Source organism: Canis lupus, chromosome 22 (genome assembly GCF_003254725.2).
Source record: "Canis lupus dingo isolate Sandy chromosome 22, ASM325472v2, whole genome shotgun sequence".
NCBI lineage: Eukaryota > Metazoa > Chordata > Mammalia > Carnivora > Canidae > Canis > Canis lupus.
Genome location: NC_064264.1, coordinates 30,563,041 through 30,576,965, shown reverse-complemented (window position 1 = coordinate 30,576,965; position 13,925 = coordinate 30,563,041). Strand labels below are relative to the sequence as shown.

Here is a 13,925-nt window from a genome sequence, read left to right as displayed (position 1 = left end):
GAGAATTGGTGTAGTGATAACTCATGGGATCCTCTTTCATTTGAGCATGATGACAGATATGAATATAAGAATCCTTTGGTGATTTTAACATGCCTTGCAACTAGGTAGACAAAAATGTTCCAGCAGCTGGATAGATGTATTCTTGAACCTGTTGGTGGCTTTGCTGTCCATTTCCTGGTAGTCTTCCAGGTAGGCACTTTTCTGCCACTGTGGTGGATGTGGCTGCATGATTGAGTTTTGGCCAAAGAGATTGATGTGAAAGTGTTGGGTGGGACTTGTGGCACAGGTGAGTTGTCTGGTGCTGCCTGCCTTCGTCTGGGTTACCAGCGCATGTCACTATCGGGAGGGGGGCAGGTGATGCTACTCCTCATTGTACATTGTAATTGGGTCATTGGAAAAATAACCAACACCAGTTTTTGTTTTACTCCTATCTCTTGAGTCTAGGTTCCCTGTTAAGGAAGTATTTTGATTACAGTAATAAGAATTTTCTTTTTGTTCTAACTTTGGAGATGGGATATTAGTGTTTAGCCAGACAGAAATAGACACCAGTAACATGATGAGCAAATCAAGCAATTCAACCCTTTTCACACCAGCAATAGTATAAGTCACCCAAAAAGGTTGCTTTTGAAGGGCGAAAGAGAATTGAAGTGAAAAGAATATTGATTAATTCAGGGGAAGCTGAAAAGGCTCTCTGTTCTTCTGGTAGACCCGAGGTGGCAGGCTCCAGGCGTGTGGTGTTAATAAAGGGGGCTAGAGACACACTGAGAGACAGCAAAGGCGAGAGGTGGGAAATGATCTTTCCATTCTTCCCTCTTGGTTAGAAACCCCATTATATGCTCTCTTAGCTCCCTGAACTCCTCCTTTGAGGAGAAAAGAATATTGAAGCACAATCCCATGTCTTTAAGTGCTATTCTGAGAAGGCTCCACTCTTTGTCCTCATTTCCCTCCATGCACTGCTTGGATTTGTTTCATCATTTTAATCACCCCCTTGCCTACACCTTCCACTCCCTCCCTGGGTACATCCAACCCTTAGCCTCACCTGAGTAGCTGAAAATAGCTGGCAGAAAAAAACTTAAACCAACACAAGATGCCTTTTGATGTTCTTGTACAGGGTGTGTGGTTATTGCCTTATCCTACTGACAACAGAAAAAGAGAGTCCTCCACTACTTCTCTGAACTGAAGATTTTAAGGTTTGATCAGAACATTTAAATATCTAACACACATAGTTAGCCTTCCTGAAGTGCTCTGACAAAACACTCAGGATAATCATCTGGTCAGCTGAAGCTGCTAACTAGGGAAAAACATTCTTAAATTAAAAACAACAACAACAACAACAACAACAAACAGGGCTTATTTGAAACTTAGAACATCAAATAAGTGATTATACCGATATTTTATTTATTTTTAAAAATGTTTTATTTATCCATGAGAGATACAGAGAGAGAGGTAAACTCCCCAAGGAGCCTGGTGTGGGACTCAATCCCAGGACTCTAGGATCATGACCTGAGCCAAAGGCAAACACTCAACCACTGAGCCACTCAGGTGTCCTTATACCAGTATTGTAAACATATTCAGTTTAAGCAGTTTGGATATGCATATATTAGTCTGTCCATGCTATTATTTTTTCTTAGTAAATATATTCTTTTAAGATTTTATTTATTTATTCATGAGAGACACACACACAGAGAGAGAGGCAGAGACACAGGCAGAGGTAGAAGCAGGCCCCATGCAGGGAGCCTGACGTGGGACTAGATCCTGGGTCTCTAGGATCAGGCCCTGGGCTGAAGGTGGCGCTAAACCGCTGAGCCACCTGGGCTGCCCTTAGTAAATATTTTCTAGGTGGTAGAAAGGAAAAATTAAACTGAATCCGGGTTCTTTTCCTAATCAGTTGAATTCATTCATTCCATCGATATTTCTTGCGTGAGCACTATGAATGTCATAAGATGGCAGAGGCATAGAGTTGTTTATTATAAAATTCATGTAATGTTTGCATTCTCTGTGGAGATAGGAATGCCACCTGCCTTACACACAGCTGTATCCCCAGAACTCCGCATCATGCCTTATATGTGAGAGGCACTCAACGACTGGAGACAGCTATTTCCACTGACCAAACCACAAGAATACTTGGAGGAAACTGGGATGGGTTGATCCAGCCCCCTGGTGACAGGGCTACAAGAGTTAGAAAGGTGATGGAGATTCTATCAGGAAAAGGAAATGGATAGTCCAAATATGTATAAAATTCATGGAACAACTCTCCCACTGTCCTTAGGATATATTAAAAACACCCGGTGTTGTGTTAAATTGGGTAGGGTAAAGCTAAGCTTCCAGATTGTGGTGATGTCACACATTGGGACAATTCCTGAGAGAAATGAAAGCTGCTTCTTTCTATCTTTAGTATCTCTATATTTCTATGGCTGACATATTTGCAAACAGTGATAAATGCAGGGTGAGAGACCCTTTTGGGGCATGGCTTGAGCATAAATAAGCAAAGGGCTGATGAAAGTTTGACTGCTTCAACTTACAAAAAAATGACTGGACTTCATTTCTTAGAGCAGTTTTAGGTTTACAGAAAAATTGAATAGAAAGTACAAAGAGTTCCCATATACTCCCCACCTCCACAGTTTCTTCTGTGTCTTCCATTGGTATAGTATATTTGTTACAACTGATGTCACAATTGATGGATACATTAGTTTAAACTAAAGTCCATATTTTACATTAATATTTACTCTGTGTTATACAAGTCTATGGATTTTGCCAAATGGATAATGACTGCCTCAATTTTTATCAAGCATAAGGGTTCAAGATTAGAAGTTTTGTAGAATGAACAGGTGAGAAACCAATATAGTTTAAAAATCAATTTGTGCAATAAAATGATTTAAATTATGTGGATCGGCACTGTATTATTTAATAGGTTTTTACTTTGATTGTAATGTACTTATAAAAGTAGATTTATGAGTAAATGTTCACTTGTTATACTTGTATGGTTAGACTTATTTAAATAAATGAATAAAAATGATCATAAAACACTTTGGAAATATTTTATGATAATGAGAGTATTGCTCTCACATTTAGTCAAAGATGTAATGACAAGAAGAAAATTCTCCCCGTTTTTTCAAATCTGGTAATCACCGGGTATGTGGACATTTTAGGCATCATTGGTCTACTGTTTGCCATGCATCTTGGCACATGGGCAGTGTATAAAAAATATTAGCTATTGATTATGATTTTAAGTTCTCTAATACTAGAGGTATTAAATCAAGTTTTGATCCCTGAAAATGAGAGAGGAGCTTAGAAAAAAAATCTGTTTATTTTTGCATAAGAAGTTGGTGAGGCAGTTCTCTGAAATTAAAGAATCTTAGAAATAGAAAGGAAGTAGAGCATCTAGTGAAGCTTATTAACCCAAATTATGAATCCCTTTTATTTCACTTGTCTTCAGTGGGCCTCCAGCTTAGATCTGTAGTAGGAATGGGAACACAATTCTTATCGAAGTAGCCTTTTCCGTGGCTTCAACTGTTCAAAAGGTTTTCATAAGCTAAACCTGAACTTTTCCTTTTTTAACTTCTACCTATAGATTCAAGTTTTGCTCTTTGGTACTGGAAAGAATACAGCTGCCATGCTACCTCAAATACTACTCCCTTCTAGGCGATTCTACTATATTCTAGATAGACTAAACTAAAAAAACTCTTACCATTACATTGTTTTGGGTCTTGCTTACACACTTTGAAATAACCTTGCCAATTGAAATAACTTTTTCTTTATTGTTATTATTATTTGTGATAACACTTAACATAAGACCTAAACTCTTAGCAAAATGTTAAGTACAAAATGTTAAGTACAATGTTAAGTATAGTATTGTTTACTATAGGCAGTATGCTGTACTATAGACCTGTAAGAACTTATTCATCTTGTATAACTGAACTATTGTGTCCTTTGTCTAATTCTCTATTTCTCCCTACTCCCAGTCTCCAGGAACCACATTTCTATGAGTCTATCTTAGATTCCTTGTGTAAGTGATATCATGTGGTATTTGTCCTTTGGTGTTAGCATAGTGTTCTCCAGGCTCATTCATATTCCAATTGCATGATTTCCTTCTTTTTCTAAGGATGAATAATATTCCAATTATATATATATACACCACATTTTCTTTATTCATCCATCGATGGATATTTAGATAATACAAGCAAAAATAGACAGGTGGGACTATATTAAAGGAAGCAATCAACAAAATGGAAAGGCAACCTATGGAATGGGTGAAAATACTTGTAAATCATATATCTGATAAGGAGTTAATATCCAAAACACATATGAAACTTCTATATCCAAGAGCAAAAAACCCCAAATAACCTGACCAAAAAGTGGGCAAAAGAACTGAATAGATATTTTTTCCAAAGAAGACATCTAAATGGCCAACAGGTATATGAAAAGGTGCTCAATATCACTAGTCATCAGGGAAATGCAAATCAAGACCACAATAACAACAACTCAAGATTGTGAAGTCTACAATAAGACAGAAATACCAATTTTGTTATCAGTTATTGTGTTTCTATGATTGCATGCTCATCTTTTCTCTGTAAAATGAAGGATTTGACTTGAATAATTTCTAGGTTCTTTTCAACTTTTAAAAGCTATTGTATTTGGTGTGTGTGTGTGTGTGTGTGTGTGTGTGCGTGCTACAGACATTCCATCTTATTGGCTTCCTGAACTTGGAATGGATGCAGAGTCCCAGATAAGTTTTCAAATGAACTTTTGCTAAGCTGCATCTTAAGCACCTGTATGACTTTACATTTATCCCTATTACTTTCTCTCTTATTTGTTTCGTTACTGAAGCTTATATGGATGATTTTAAGTGTTAATTCCATATTTGTTGGATTAGTAAGCCCCGCAAGATATTGTCATCTATAAATTTTGTTAACATGATTCTCATATGTTCATTTAATTTGCTGAGAAAAGTTGAGTAGAAAAGAGCTAAAACAGAACGTTGTTCTTTCTCTTCAGTTTGACAATATTCCATTCATCAACAATCTTGAATAGACCTGTCTTACCGAAAATGTGCCCATGTAATTGGTATTAAAATCCAGCCTATCTTTCCCTAAGTTGTCCAAAAAGATACATTATTGAGCTGTCAAATATCTTGTAAAAATATAATATACTGTGAAACAGTATTACTACACTGCATGAGATTAGCAATGCAGCCTAGGAGGGAAAAGTATTTTGTTAGCAGTGACTCAGTTGAGGTGAACTCCTATTGTTTCCAGAGGTCAGTTCTTTCTCTCTCTAAAAAGCCCATACAATCTATTTAATAATCCATCCTGGAATTTTTTGGAGGAGGAGTGTCAAGTGTCTAGTCTTGGCTTTCTGGGAACTATCTTTTCTCTCTCCCTAGAAAGCAGAACATTGGTTTATCTCTCATTCATGGGTAGAAAAGGTCAATCATTTAACATTCTGTTCATAAACAGCCTAGAGACTAAAGAGAGAGGTACATAGGTGGGTGTGAAAAGTGATTTTTGGAGGAGAATGGGCATTGTCAGATTACTTATGAGATGCTTTCTTCCTCTATGATCTCATCATGTCTCCTTAATAGAGTCATTAGTAAATGATACATAATAGATGAATTAATTATAATGAATATTTTCATTAATAAAGAAGCATTTAGATACAGTGCAGTGTATCCACACACCTATTCTACTTGTGTTTATGGCCTGTAAATATAGTAGAGGGCTTTCTCCTGTCCCTAAACTACACAGTCGAGAGTGAGACCACTGTAGCAACTCTATTCACAAATAGCTTGCGCTCTGAAGAGCACTTGGTCATAATAAGTGACTGAGAGGGCTAAACTTGTCATTGCAGATGTTCTTACACTAACATGAATGCAGTTATCAGTTCTTTATAGCTTATAAAGCTGTGGCTTCTTACTGATGGACAGCCATCTTTCCTTGAAAGAAGCTCAATTTCATGTAATATGACATTGTTTGGAAAGTGTGGTGGTTAATTTTTTGGGTCAACTTGGCTAGGATATGGTGCCCAATTGTTTAGTCAAATGCTGGTCCAGATATTGCTGTGAAGGTATTTTGAAGATGAGATTAACATTTACAGTTATTTGGTTTTAAGTAAAGGAGATTATCTTCCAAAACGTAAATGGGCCTCATCCAATCAATGGAAGATCAAAAGAACAAAACACTGAGGTTTCCCAAAGAAGAAGGAATTCCATCTCAAAACTGTAACACAAACCTTGCCTGGGTTTCCAACACACAAAAAATTTGGACTTACCAGCCCCCACAATCAAGTGAGCTAATTCATTAAATCAATCTTTTCCTTTATCTATCAAATGATATATATTTAGATAAGATCTAGATATCCATCCTATTTTTCCTTTGGAGAACCCTGAGACAGGAAGATATCTTCCCTCCCTATTATATTCCTGGGTGACATACGGAAGTCTCGATGGCCCCATTCACTCTGATACTGTGCAGATTCTCATGGGCCATGGACCTATGGAACCATTGTGACTTCCGGCAAGATCAGGTTCATAGCAGGTGCTTTATTAATATTTAAAGGGATGTTGAATGCAATGTATAGAGGAGCTAAACTTCTTTTACACTGTTGATATCTCTTCTAGTAATACCTGCTACAATGATGTAATATTTCTGTTTCCTTTGCAGTATACACATGTGAGCTGTGGAGCAATATCACAGTTGCCATTTGGGTTGGTGCTCTTCCTGCCCTGCCCTCTTTAGGCTTGGTTCTTTATCATTTCCTGGTTTAGGCTCCTGAGTTGGGCACAGAGAGGAAGTCACTGTCTTTGGATTTTAAGAACACCTGGAGTTCCCTTATACTCCCTTTATGGCACCTTACCTCTGTCCACTGCTACCTAGACTTTCCCTCCTAGATGTTGCCAACGGCTGAACTTTTAGTTCGGAATAAAACTAAGCTATTTTATTAATTGTCATCCATGTTGCAAAGTCTAGGATGACAAATAAGCTCCGAAATAGAAACTTCCAAGCTGTCTAGATTTTGACTAAATCTTTGAACCAGTGAGCAAATTTATGTTGGAAATGACTGACTTCTGGGAAGAAGAGGCAACAGCAGATGAAATGCCATTGATCCTGCCCATTTTAGACACTACGGATACTATGAGAGATGTTACCTAAGAGAAAAAGTAATAAAACTCTCAAGGTAAGCCTAATCAGCAAGGAACTGTTTGGATTATAGAAGCGCAGTGGAGACAGGAATGGGAAGGTGGCAGTAGAAACTTAGGTTTATAATGTGCCCGTTATGTGCCAGACACTGTGAAATGACATGCTTTAGATCATCTCATTTAATCCACAAGAGTCCAACAAGGTATGCATTTTTGCTCCATTTTAAGATAAAGAGCTGAAATTCACAATATCTAAATAATTTGCCCCAAATCTTAGATTTCAAATAACAAAGACCGGAGAAGAATATAGGTTCATCTAACTGCAAAGTGTATGATTTTCGCACCTATACTTGAAGAAAAGAACCTTACTTTCTAAACATAAATCATAATAGGCAATATCATTTTAAAGTTTAGCAGAGTTTGAGGCCATTTCCCTACTGTGAAATATCAAGCATATTTCCGCAGTAACTGGAAAGCAAATTAGGGAAAGGTCCCTCTCCCCCACTTAATTATATCAAACAAATGATCTTACAATTATATAAGAAGTCGCCCATTACAGTCTAGCCAGTGGCTTGGCTTCTTGTCCAAACCTCACAGTGAAATATGCAGACTTTCCGGAACCACATATTAAAATCTCTGTGGTTGAATCAGTCCTTCTTCTTTTCTGCATAACCTAACCTCAATACTATTCAATATATAGAGAACTCTGGGGATGAGATCCTTAAAACCCAGTGTCAAAAGGTGAATACCTGATAATCATCACCTTAGTTTCACACTCGTGAAAACTGGCTTAGTCCTAATTTATTCTCAGACACATGGGTCTGTTTTGCAGCGACGTGCCTTGTTTTATAGCCTTGTAAAAAGAAACTGACCCCAAATTTGTTATTAGTATAAAGTAATGCAATGATGTTCTTGTGTAAACTGGCTTTGAAGAATATTCCTCAACTGATATGCCAAAAATGGTGAGTGATCTGACATTTCTCAAGCATATAGTCTCCAAGGTGATTATTTTGAATGACAACCCTCATGTGGGGTGTTAAATTGAGTAGATTTGACAGGGCTGCTGTAGAGCTGAAAGAGCACTGAATGTTGAGTCAGGAAGCATCTGTTGGCATCCCTGCCCTGCATTCAGCTACCTGAGAGACACCATTTGCATTCTGTTGCTATCTGAGGGGTGGTGGAAGTCACCTAACCTTTCTGAACTTCTTTCCTCATTTGTGACACTGTTGGATGACACCCGCTGACACTGTTGTGATAATCAAGTGAAGCTGACAGTATGAAAGTGCTCAGAACAGTGAGGCAGTAGAATAGAATGTGATAACTCACTCATAGTTAACCTCCAGGTGAAGTACCACAATCTGAAACCAAGGCCTCCAAGTTCTTGGGAAACATCAGTGATGTTAATAATTAGCCTTGGTAAAAAAAAAAAAAAAAAAAAATAATAATAATAATAATAATTAGCCTTGGTGAGATATCCTAGAATCACTCGAGTGTGTGAGGTCCAGTTATTTCCGTGCTCAGTTTGATATGTAAAGCCATCAGTAGGATACATTTTTTCAGTTTCACAAGCCCCAGAAGACCAGTGGATACTGCTTGCTTTTGAATACTGGAGCCTGGATCTCAGCAGTTTTCACTGACTCACTTTATCCCTGTCTAGAGTTAATGAGATCATAGTAAACGTACTAAGAGCCTGGTGCTTTGCAAACCTTTATGGTATTTTAGAAGGCCAGGAATCAAATCTTATTTATCATGTGTAGGACTAGGCTGGGGGAAAAGTAGGACAATAATGAGTCCATTCTGTCTGTGGGCTCAAATAGGTCCTTGGAGATGTCTACTGGAGGCAAGACTGTGCTATTGATAGAAGGCAGAAGTGAGAGTCCAGGACTTCTCTCCTTCCTAATCCTAGTTCTTTCACCGTAGCTACTTTGAGTTTTTGAGCATCACTCCTGTAGCTCACAAGCACATGGACATGAGTGCCATTTCTGCCCCTAGCAGGGATAAACAGCTGCATTATGTTGGTCAAGTTAACTAACCTCTCTTTGCCTTGGGTTCCTCATTGGTAAAGTGGGGAAAGTAACAGAACCATTTTTCTTCGTACAGGTAAAGCATTTGTAGAAGTGAGAGAGTGGAAAATGCAGCATTGAAGAGATCAATGCTAAACACAGATTGCCTGGGTTCAAATCCCAGCTCCACCACTCCTCGTTTGCTCATATGATCTTCTAAAACTTGGGTAGTTAAGTACTAACCACATAGATTAAATGTGCTAATCCATGGATAGATCTAACAGAGTCAGCACCTAATAAGTGTTATATGGATGCCTGCTGTTATAGTACTTGTTTCTGGGAAGAGTCTCAGATACTGCTGATAAGGATATGGAAATAAAAAATTAAAACTTTCCAACATTATTAATTTTTCTGTGTTTGATTCTATCAAGTATAAAAGCCATATCATAGTAATGTTGGGATTTCCTTCATTATCTCGGCCCAATACTTTGGCCATTTCCCTCATTGAACATTTTCTCTCTCTATTTTAAGGATTAGATTATTGGTGCATATTTTACTGAGTCTTTATTAAGACTCTCTATTCCCTGATTTACTTCAACTTCAGTATCCCATTCTTTTTTTCTTCCAAAAGCAACAAGTCAATGAATTTTAAAGGCGGTGAACAGAAGGGACTCACACATTGGGAGAATGATAAATGAACTAAACATTTGTTTGGGACAATTTCTGATCCTATCTCTTCTCCCCTTCCCTCACAGCATTCACTTCAATGTTTTTGCCATCCATTTATTCCTTCGATATTTATTGGGAAGGCTTGTCAGGCACTGTGACAGGCAGTGGAAAATCGTGGTTCTGACACTTGAATGGTGTTTTACGGCTTACAGATCGTTTATGTTAAATTTGTATGTTAAATGCATTCGATCCTCTGAGGCGCTCACTTCATTTCACCCAGCTCTTCCTCCCCTTTTAACTTTATATTTCTCATAACTGTCCTCATTCCTGCACACTAAAGATTTGAGTGTGCAGAATATTTACCAAGTGCATGGGGAACACGCTGGAGTGGGAAGTTGGCTGGATGAGAAGGTGGTAGGTGGGGGAGGAGATACGAATCAGATGAGAATGTAGGTCAGAGATGTTTCCAATACCCTTTTAGGATAAAAGGAAAAAGCACTCTTATTTAGGAAAGTCCAAAAAGTCACTTGCAAAGGAACAATGCCCATCACCAGAAACTGTATTGAGACTAGACATAGGGCTGGCGATTTCCCATGTCCTCCCTTACCATAAGCATGTTTAACATATGCAAGAAGCCAGAGTTATGACCCTCCCTTCCCCCATAAACACTCAGACCCTTAAGTCCCAGCATTAAAGTTCCCCAATTATACTTCCTCTTTCATTTCATGATACCAACCAATAGACAAGAAATACAATATAGCAAATTGACCAGAAAAGTATTCTGTTAGTCTCAGATCACCTGTTTCATTCATTATTATGCTTCTTACACACAACTTAGACTTCAATAGGGAAATACCAATGGCATCCTGCAGATGAACTGGTCATGTCAGCTGGTAGAGAACAAAGGTAGCATGCCGCTTGTGTGTAGGCATGCAGTATCTCTCACATTTGAGCTTATAACCATCTGGTCAAGGGTACTTTGAAGATTCACAGGATATAAGCAGATGGTAACTATAGTTAAACGTCTACTGTGAAATGGACAAACTCATTCCTTACTTAGATGCCTTTAACTTGTTTTGCCCTCTGCCTAGAATGCTCTTCCTCCAGAACTTCCCATGGTTCTCTCTTAAAATAAATATTTTATTTATTTATTCATAAGAGACACAGAGAGAGAGGCAGAGACATAGGCAGAGGAAGAAGCAGGTTCCCTTCAGGGAGCCCAACGTGAGACTTGATCCCCAGACCCTGGGATCATGACCTGAGCCAAAGGCGGATGCTCAACCACTGAGCCACCCAGGTGCCCCTCTCTCTTTCTTGTTATTCAGCTCAAGTGTCACTTTCATGGAGAGGCCCTCCCAGGCAATCTATATAAAGTATATCTGCACTCTCAGTCCCTCTATCTCATTTCATGATTCTCTTCTTGGCATTTATCTCTACCTAACGTGGACTTACCTATCTATATACTTATTATCTGTCTTCCTCACAAGACTGTAAGCTCCAAGAGGGCAGAGATTATTTTAACACACTGCCTGGAACATAGGCACTTAATGCATATTGGTCAAACGAGCCAGTGAGCAACAGATACTTACTGAATGCCTATTGTATGCCACTGCTATTCTAGAGTGGCACTGGGGATGCGGTAATGAATCAGGCAAACTCTCTGGGCTCTTGGAGTTTGCATTCTAAGGCAGGGAAACAAAAAACAGAGAAGAGAAAGCTGCTTGGGTGGGGCTGTCCTATATTAAATAAAGTGATCAAGGGAAGGTCTTTCTGCAGCGTCCTGAAGAAGGTGTGGAGGGAGTCACCTGAAGAAGATAAGGTGGGAGAGGGTAAGTGTTTTAGCAAGGGGACAGGAAGTGCAAAGGTCCTGAGAAAGCAGGTCCAGAGAAAGCTAGCAAATTCCTGGGTGAGTGGCAGCAGATGGGAGGAGGGGTGCTAGTGGGGCACAGCTCCAAACCTGTAGCTTGTTTTTTACTCTTTTGTGAAATGGGAAGCCACTAGAGGCTTTGAGCAGAGACACGATCTGATTTAGGTTATGATAGGATCCGTCTTTTTTGTTCTGGTGATAAAATATTGTAGGGGACAAAAGAGGATGCAGTTAGGAGACCAATGCCATAATCCAGGTAAAAGATGATGGGTGGCTTGGTCCAGGATGGTAGCAGGGAGTTGTGGAAGCCTGTTAATAGTCTGGGAGTATTTTAAAGGATTTTAAAGGCAGAACTGAAAGGATTTGCTGGCACAATAAACAAAGTATTGATATAAAATATGTACAGAAAGAAGACTCTTCTTGGATTTATAGAAAAGAGACTGGTTTTGTTAGGCTGGTGATACTGATATACCAGATAGTAGCACAACCACCTAGAAATTCAGCACTGGAATTTGGAACTTTTGTGTCATCTATTATTTATCCCAAAGAACAAACAGAAAAAGAGTGGTCAAATATATTCAGTATCAAAATCTGTACTTGCAATTAAGTGAGCTGGTTTGGGGCTTGATCATATTTCAGCACTCTGACATGAATGAGATAATTGTTCAGAAGACATAAACATTTCAAAGTAAAAATGACACTACCGTGAGAAGACTGTAAAGCTCATTGGGTAGTTACACAAAAGGGTAAACATTATTATGAAGAACAAAGATCTCCCCTGATTTATTCTGATTGACCGTCTGTACTTGCAACTCATCTGACAACCGCTCAGACTTCTGACCCTTTGCCTCCTGGGCTACAGGGAAAGAGCTATGGATCTTATTCAACCTCGCGTTCTTCACTCCCTGGCCCTGGCAAACAGCGGTGCACAACAAATACTCACTGGCACGGTGATTTCTTAACATCCTTCCCCGCCCTCCCTCCCGTCCTCTTTCTGTAGTGCTCCGTACCGCCTTATTTTATTTACCAAAGTCAGGGTCAGATAATCACTCACAAAAAAAAAAAAAGAAATTTCAGGATGTGTTGGGCGTTGTTAGGCTGGGCCGTGGAGGGCGCAATCCGCGGGGCTCCTCGGCCTGGGAAGCCAGGGAAGGCTGGTGGGGGCGGGGGGGGGGGGTGGTGGTGCGGGAGAAGCCTGTGCCTCCAGGCTGCAGGGTGCCAGGTGAATGCAAATGTGGAGGGAGGAGTTACAGCAAGCCAGGTGGGGACCACAGAGGGCCTTCAAAAGTACGGAGGCCCCGAGACTAGAGGGCACCTAAGAGAACAGCCTGGAATGACCCAGGCGCGCGGGAGGGGAGGCGCACCTGGACCTTTGGGAGGGTAAACTCGCGGGGGCTGACAGGTGGGCTTTCCTGACTGCTGCATCCATCACATCTCGGTTGAAGGCGAGATTCACCAAAGGCTGAAAGGGGCCGGGAGGCCGAGCGGTTACTTCGGCCTCGAGGGCGCTACGGGAGGAGGCCGCGTCCTCCACCCTCCGGGGAACGCGCCACCGAGTCGCTCCTGTAGCCTCCCAAGTTCTGCCGTCACCGCTGCAGCTCATTCCTTCCCACCTCGAGGGCTCCCAACCAATGCGTTTGCCTCTTCACCCGCAAAGAAACTACCGGTGACAGTTCTACGGCTGGAAACCCAGGTTAGTTTTCTGTGTCTCCGCCTTTTTCGAGACTACTGGTTAACCTCAACAGTCTCCCGCCGCCTCCGCCCTGGGGCGGCCCCTGAGTCCCTCCAGACTTTTTTTTTTTTTTTTTTTTTTGTCTCTGGAGAACTTTCAGCCACTCGCCAGCCGACTAGGGCAGCGCCACAGCTCCGGGGTGCAAAGCAGCGGGTTCCGGGGCGGCCGCGCACTTCTGCCGCCCGGGCAGGGGGCGGGAGGCTTACGTCCTCCCGGCAGGCGGGGTGAGGAGGGGAGCGGGCGCCTTGACGCCCCTCCAAAGGAAGCTCGTCTTCCGAGGCGGCCCGTCCCAGGCTCGGCCCACTTCGGAGGGGGAGAAAGTTGGGCGGGAGCGGGAAGGGTTGGAGCGCGCGGGCCGGGCTGGGTGGAGGTGGGGCGACGGGGGAGTCGGGGCGCCCCCGGCGCGCGAGCCGGGGTGGAGCCAGCAGCCGGGCGCGGCGTCAGCGTTTAGGATGCAAATCGATTCCCCGCTCCGCCGTCCCCCACCCCTCCCGCCCGGGGAGCAAGGCTCCGCCGCTC

At 41.1% G+C, this 13,925-nt stretch overlaps 1 long non-coding RNA gene across 12 annotated transcripts in view; it reads left to right on the top strand.

The window, feature by feature from the left end:
* The window catches only part of LOC112655798 (uncharacterized), a 145,375-nt gene that overhangs the window by 45,631 nt on the left and 85,819 nt on the right, over positions 1-13,925 (top strand). For 10 of the 12 annotated variants that reach the window (XR_007404851.1, XR_007404853.1, XR_007404860.1 and 7 more), the window contains one exon: positions 6,660-9,540. The exons of 1 other annotated variant lie outside the window; for it this stretch is intronic. This is a non-coding gene — a long non-coding RNA (uncharacterized LOC112655798). Of the gene's footprint in view, positions 1-6,659; positions 9,541-13,925 lie in introns of those variants that run through there. One more of the 12 variants, XR_007404854.1, reaches the window with a different exon arrangement.